The sequence below is a fragment of the Limulus polyphemus genome, unplaced genomic scaffold (genome assembly GCF_000517525.1).
Source record: "Limulus polyphemus unplaced genomic scaffold, Limulus_polyphemus-2.1.2 Scaffold16, whole genome shotgun sequence".
Lineage (NCBI taxonomy): Eukaryota > Metazoa > Arthropoda > Merostomata > Xiphosura > Limulidae > Limulus > Limulus polyphemus.
The window spans coordinates 1,592,242-1,600,518 of NW_013665626.1; positions in this window are offsets into that span (position 1 = coordinate 1,592,242).

The following is an 8,277-nucleotide window of genomic DNA, read 5'->3' on the forward strand; positions in this document are numbered from 1 at the left end:
ATAGTTTTATTCAGTTTTTCAGCAAGTCAACAATCTACTAACGTCTACAGGCCCGGCATGGCCAGGTGGTTATAGCACACGACTCGCAATCTGCGAGTCACGGGTTCGAATCCCCACCAAACATGCTCCCCCTTTTAGCCGTAGGGGCGATATTATGTGACGGTCAATCCCACTATTCGTTGGTAAAAGAGTAGCTCAAGAGTTGGCGGTGGGTGGTGATGACTAGCTGCCTTCCCTCTAGTCTTACACTGCAAAATTAGGGACGGCTAGCGCAGATAGCCCTCGTGTAGCTTTGCGCGAAATTCAAAAACAAACAAACCTAAATTCTACATCAAAATTTCGCAACTTTTTCTAAGGCAATAAATTTGTTTGTTGTTATGCCCTGATCACAGTCGTTATTGAAAATAGATTTTTTTGCTTTATAAACTCTCAGACTTACAGCTGGAGCCTTAGGATAATAATTAACAACTTTATACAACAAGCACTGTTCATTTTATACTCCTGTGAGTTTAACATCTCACTATATTTGATGGAAGTTATATAAAAGTGTTTTGTTTTTTAAATATAGCATTAACTCATTATTTAGTCTGTGTTATTTCGTTTGTCATATTTACTATTAGCATTATCTTTCTAATATCTTATTACCACTTATACGTTTCACCTAATTCTTAGCCCGGTTTAGTTTTATCACTTCAGTTTGCCCAATATATAAATTAACTATGTGTTGAGGGGAGATTTAAAGTCGGAATAGTGATATTAGACAATAAGCTTTTTTTATTATTAATTTTTTCAGTGTAACCTTTTTATAATTATTTCTGACAAAAGTAATACTTAAATTATTATCAATCACAAAATTTCGTCCAGCCTAATAACATTAATTAATCAAGGCATTTCATTATATCTATCTGGACAGATGAAATATAAGACTAGTAATTTATTTTGTTGCAAAATTAACTTAGAATATTATAATAATAATTAATCACTTAAAATAAACCTTCTCTATTTTTTACAGTTAAGAAAACATTCACTCATTAGTACCTTAAATTTAGTTATTTTCATTTCTTAAAGTTAATTGTAAAGCATTAAACATATTTGGTGCTAAATAACAAAATTCTTTCTGGATTAACTCTTTTTTAAACCCTATGTATTAGACCATGACTAATAATAATCAATATATATTAATAAATAACCCACAGACTAATTATTGTCAGTTTTTAGTTACGGCATAGCGGCTCATATAACGGATCTGAGTTTGTTTGTTTTTTTAAAGTACAAACTTCTAGCTCATAGCTCCGTCATCTCTTGACCGATTTGAGATCTAATTACAATTTTGTACTCAGGAGGTCAAACCCTTTCAATTGATGTATTGGACCACGCCCAAGGTCTTATAGCTTAAGTTACTCTAATCCTGCTACAAATAATTTCAATTTGAGGGTAGGCTGGTATAGATCCTGATGAGTAATAAAATTGAATCGATTATTCGCGCTCCCAACGCACAAAAATATAGCTTATTTTTATTGTTTTTAATACTAATTATAATATATATATGAGATACTTTACATTGCTAGCTTAGTATAAGGGTTTATTACTAACTTAGATCTACAATGCTGGTCGAGCATTGTAAGATATTAATGGAATTACAATCGAAAACGTTGTTAGCAGAAAAGGTGCACAACTGATTAATCAATAAATTCAAATAATTGTGAAATCTTTGTATTCTCGTAGTTGGAATGGTATACTAGATTAGGTATATTAATTTCTGTTTTATTTCTTTTAAAGTTTTGATGTACATAAATAGCAGGCTTTGATAAGAATCCAATGATAATTAGACAAAGTATCTTAAACAATCTCCACAAAGCATAATATGATACCTCTAAGACATCTAATGCATTAGATAACTGTGAAATATTTTCTAGACATTGAACATGGAACATAAACTGCTGACGCATTTAAACTGAAAAGTTAATAGTATATTCTGAAACAATTCCAAGACATTAGACATGGAGCATAAAGAAACATTTTTCATGATATACAAAGTATAAAACGACAGAACGACTTTAATATATTCATCATGAAACATTACACGATGAACTTAAAATATTCAAAATGGATGACAGCATGAAATAATGTATGACTTCCATACAAAGTATGACGAGCAATGTTCAAAGCATTCATCAAAGAAACTTACATTGAAAATGAAATATGGTGGAACGTTTTCATGGCCTTTTAATGGAAAATGAAATGACAGGACACTCCCAAGACATTCAATGTGAAAGATGACAACATTTTTAGGACATTTAAACGTGGAAATAAAATACATCACAATGAAGCAGAGCGAAGCGTTCCAAAATTGGCAAAGAAACAAGATCAAGAACTGAACGATGAAATCAATGATAGATTTTCAGGATGGTTAACACAATGAATAAACAATTCATACATTCATTCTTACAAAACTAATTACTCTAAATGGTGTAAGTCAGCTTATAAAGAGAAATTCTTATTGAAACGTGTTTTTAAACAGAAGTATAATTACTCCGAATTTATATTTGACGAAAAACATGCATTTTCTGTACAAAAAAGGCTTCTGTTTATTTCTTCTAACTGCTTACAGTTTTAAAACTTTTCAAAATCTTTTGAATTTCAATTTGGAATTCATGATAATGAAAACTAAGCTTTGAAGATTTTATTTATTTGGATTTCTTACTTCGACGGAAACTCTGTATTATTCCCTTGATTTCCCTGTAGCAAAGTGTTTCAAAACAAAATGTAGCAAAGAGCAAAAAGTTCAAAATTTCTTGTACTATTTTATAATGATGAAACTAATATTATTCATATTAAAAAATAATAAAATATAAATTACTATTCACCATTTCTTGTTTATTTAATAACATATATATTAATTGATGCATTAAATTTGACAGATTATTACGTAAATTCATAGCGAAAATTATAATATGCATATCTATTATGAAAACACCACATATTTTAAATTTGAACACTAATAAGGAAATATTTGTTTGTAGGCTACGTACATGTTAATTAATGAAATTATAATTTACTTTCATAATTTCCATTTTACAAAAATTATGAATTGTTAAAAGCTCTGTATTTTTAAAAGACAATTTGTAATTAATAATGTATACTTCTAAATTAAAGTTTTATTAAAGTCTTTTTAAAATATACTATAATCACTACAATCCTGGAAAAAAAGACATTTTTGTACAAAACAAATAATACAAAACCAGATGCTGAATCATGGTACTCCAATGACTTAAAGTTTATAAAAAATATCAGGTTATAAACAGCTAGAAGTGATTAGGAAGAGGTACTTTCTTTCGGTTTGGTGTTAGCACTTTTCATAGTGAAAGCCTTATAGCTTTCATTTCTCATATTTGAAACATACTATATATTCCAAGCTATGATCTTTTGGAGTAACAAAATGGGACAAAAACTGCTGGTTCCTGCAAATTACTTATGGGAAAGAAAACTACGTAAGCTTTTTCAATTTCAGTATAAGATGAGTCTTCAACGTTTTATCAAAAAGATAAGTTTTTCATATTTAGGAAAATGAAGGATTTGAAAACCTTATTATACTGTCAAAATGAAGCTCATAGCACTACAACCGAGGCTGTAATTGCAAAACTATTATTTATCTAATCCCAATACTAGTTTTTTGTTTTGTTTTTCTCGAGCAACCAGCTTCCCACAACTAACTGCAGACAGTGGAACATGGCAAGGATGTGGGGACGTTGTGGGCTTGAACACCCATATGTGCTTCTTTTCTTTCAGTTTGTGAGGTAGGCGAAGGGAGGTCAAGTCTGGTAGACGCTGTATCCCCATCCCTATATTGGTCTTTATTTCTATAGACTTCTTCAAGGCCAGTATATATATATATATTATATTTTCCCATCATGTATCTTGTACTCTGGTGTTACATTATTTTGTTATTGTTGTTGGTTGTCGAACTTTACGCTAATCTATTTCAGGGCTATTAATAGACTAGATGGAAGGGACCCAGTCAACACCATCCATAACCAATTCGTTTGCTACTCTAAAACTGTGATTTCATCCTTACTCATATAACGAGCTCATGGCCTTATAGTTATTTATTTTTTGTCGATAACAGGGCACTAACCACGGAACCTCAGATCCACAACCCGGCTACGTTATTCTGTTAACAAAGAGAGATTTCTCAAAGTAGAAGTTAACAATCTTTTTATTTGTATATTAATTACCTTCCTGCTTTTTATAGTTTTTTTGTTTGCTGGTTTAAGTGTATTTGTAAGAGCTAAGCGACAATTTTGTTTTGTTTGTTTTCGAAATTCGCGCAAAATATTTCGAAGGTTATCTGCGCTAGCCGTCCCTAATTTAGAAGTGATAGACTAAATAGAAGGCAGCTAATCAACACCACCAACTACCAACTCGTATGCTACTCTTTTACCAACAAAAAATGGGATTAACCGTCACATTATAACGTATTCACGGCTGAAAGAGAGAGCAGGTACGGTAACGGCATTCGAGCTCGCAACCCGCAGATCGCGAGTCAAACTTCCTATCCGCTAGGCCCGCTAAATAATACTTTTTTGTTTGTTAAGAATTTCGCGCAAAGCTACACGAGGGCTATCTGCGCCAGCCGTCCATAATTTAGCAGTGAAAGATTAGAGAGAAGGCAGCTAGTCATCACCACCAACTCTTGGGCTACTTTTTTACTAACCGTCACATTATAACGCCCCCACCGTTGAAAGAGGAAGCATGTTTGGTGGGACGGGGATTCGAACTCGCGATGCTAAATAACAGACAAATGATATTTTATAGTCTTTGTAGAGAAATTCGATTTTCGTCATAAAAACAAATTATAAAATGCTTAATTGGAGGGTGCTGCAGACTGAATTTTTGAATAATGACAGTTCTCGTCGTAATATGCTTTAGCCTATCCTACCAAAAGTCATGGGACACGGGTAGTTATGAATAAAACGTGTCCTTATTTCAATAAATTAATAGCGTGTTGGTCTGCTTTTGGTCTTAATGAGTGATTCAATGAGTCGTGGTAGACCATCTGCTAATTTCTGGTAGAAAGCTGGTGGTATTGTGCTACACTCCTCCTTTAAAGTATTATTAAGCTCCACTACTGGCACTAATTCTGCGTTCTAGTTCATCCGAAAGATGTCTTATCTAGTTGAGGTCAAGGTTCTATGCTAGCCACTGCAATGTCCCAATGTTATTCTCTTCAAACCACGCGTTCACAATCCTTGCTTTGTGTCATGGAGCATTATCATGTTGGAAGTTGTAAGAGCCGGTACCATAAAATTGCTACAATGTAGGACACACATAACTGTTCAGAACTTCAATGTAGAATCCATGCACTGCGACCAGTGGACCTAGTCTATACCACGAGAAGCGCTCCCAGACCATGATACCGCCACCTCCAAACTTCACTATTGGGACAACACACTCAGATAATAAGCGTTCTCCAGACATCCGCCATACCCAAGCACGCCCATCAGACTGGAAGATCGTGTAGCATGACTCGGCGCTCCACAGGACCGATTTCCATTGATCCGCGGTCCAGGTTCGGTGTGCCCTGCCCCATGCCAATCGACGGTCTGCATTTGTTTTGTTATGAACGGCTTGTGGGCTGCAGCTCTTCTGTGAAAATTCATGACATGCAGGTCTCGACGTGTCGTGAAAACACTTATAGGATTGCCTGTGGCTGCTCGCATCTCCAAACACAGATTCTGTAGTCTGACGACGAGATGAGGTAACCAGCCTTCTCAAGGCGCGTCGGTTCCTGTCAGTATTTTATGCCTACCTGGTCGTTTCTTGGGCTCATTGTCACCTATGGACGCCAATTATCGACCTAAGAATGTTTAATTATTACGCAATAGCACGTACAGATACTTGCCCCAAATGACATCCTACTATCCTTCCCCTCTGAATCTCTGTTAGTTCTTTCGGCGTATAAGTTCGTAATGACTTCCAAGCGAACCGCTGATCACCTTTATAGGCCAAGATATTTGCATATTTCGTTGTCATACCCATCCCTTTTTCTGCAATCAGAGGTGTGTCCCATGACTTTTGGTAGGATAGTGTATATAGAATTCAGTTTAATGCTAGAATCCTTCTGAAATTGAAATCCATTAGAAATTTTGTACAATGACTTCAGTGCAATTGAAATTATCTTTTGTAAATAGTTTCTTTAGAATAAATTGCTGAACTCACTTTTAACTTTGACGTGAATTGTTCGAAGAAGCACTATTATAAAATAATTGTTTATTTTACAAAATTTCTATGTACTTCATTTCATAATTTCTGGGTAGGTCAGGTGATGCCCCAACTATTCTTCCCCGAACTCAATATATACCATTTTTCTTTCTTTTATTTTATCTATTTATTTTCTGTATAAAAGATGGGATGGGGAATATTCACCTTTCTTTAAGTCCGAAACTGACTTCTCAAAACTTAAGAACTTTGAACAGTAAATAATATTCAATGGAATCCCATAAAGCGATTTATCATTAAATATTTTAAAATCTAGGGTAAATGATTTTACGAATCCGGAACTCTGAGCCCTAGTTGCTCAGCAGTACATCTGAGGGCTCTTACCGCTAAAAAAAATAATGTTTTAATAATAGTGTTGGGCGCAGCACAGATAGCCCATTGTGTAACTTTATACTTAACAACAAATAAACTACCCCGATGAGTTGAATCAATTATATGACTTCGAATTCTGAACAAAAAGAGCTGAAACATAAAAATTTAACCTGATGAATTATTTGTTGGAATCATAGTTTTTTATAGCTTAGATTATTTAAATATATTTTACTTTATGAGCCGACAGTGATTTCCCGGGTTCGCCTTTATTATAGGTTTTCAAACTTTTAGATCACCCTTTATAAAAGTATATTGCATTGGTTGTTTAACATTCATTTGGTTTATTGTCACTTATGATTTCAGAAACGAGTTCTTTCCTTGCTAATTCGTAAAACATTTAAGGATATATGGTTCTTATGCTTATGTCTTGTGAGTTATTTAAAACCTCCACGACCTTGATAACCATAAACACCAAGACCAATAACCTCTTAACAATTTTGAATAAATTCGGTAGAAAATAAAATCATAATAATGATTGCCCTAATACTGAGATGATTATGAAAGCTTACTTTCATGGCACATATTTGCTGAGGTATGATCCCCACTTCTTCCTGTACACAAACATGCTGATTCTTAGCGACCGATATAACCTACGATGAATAACTGTGCTATTATATCAAGCTATTATATAGTGAAGATTAATAAGGAACTTCTAATTAATTTTGTAAAATACGACAGAAATAATAATTTCGATTATGAGAGCCGTAGCGCTGATTAAAGTTTTGAAAGACTTGGTGGTAATTGCACGCAGACGATCACGAGTTTTAGTATGCCATTGATTTTTTGTAATTTCAGGAAAACGGTTTGGAATAATTCAACCTAAATTCCGGTAATTTAGTAGATGTAATATAGTGTAAATATTGCGAAATAAAGGCAGCTCTTTTAATGATGTGCACAGACGGCTCTCATAGAGATTATAGACCAATTTTCAATCATTCTGCATAAATGTATTCAGGAAATCATCTATAAGAAAAATATTTAATTTGATTTCATTATGAATAGGCTTGCCTTTTTGTGGAAATTACAAGAACACAACAGTATAGTACGTCTTAAAAAGTCTACTTACATAAATATGAAAGATACCTAACAAAAGTAAAATTAGTCCTACAAACTAGCACACAATGTTTTCTGTAGAAACTCAAAGATACGAAACTGCGTCGTGTGGATAAACAACTATTGTTAACGTAGGCTCAATGGACCACATATTGCAATATCGCTTCCACCATAATAAACTTACCAGCAATTAAGATATTAATCGTGGGATTTAGATCTTTAAAAGGCTGTAAATTCAATCGCACTTTTTCACAGTAAAATAAAAGTTGTAACATGACCACTTCACAAGAGAGACCAGACAGTAACATTCTAGTTTGTTAAAGATGTAAGAGTATCATACTGGTAGTCTCAAAGATTTGTTTAAGTAATTAGTTTTGTGAGGAACTCTTACATAATTATCTGCACAACCAAATTAGAGGAGCGTAAAGTTTCAAGAGCCTGACAGGAGACTTTCTAGCTTTGATGGCCATGATTATGTTCTGCAGGTTTTGAAAACCAGTCCACACGCTATGAACAATTATAGCAATGGACTTAACTAACCCACTAAATCATGTAAATAATGAGGGAAATTCT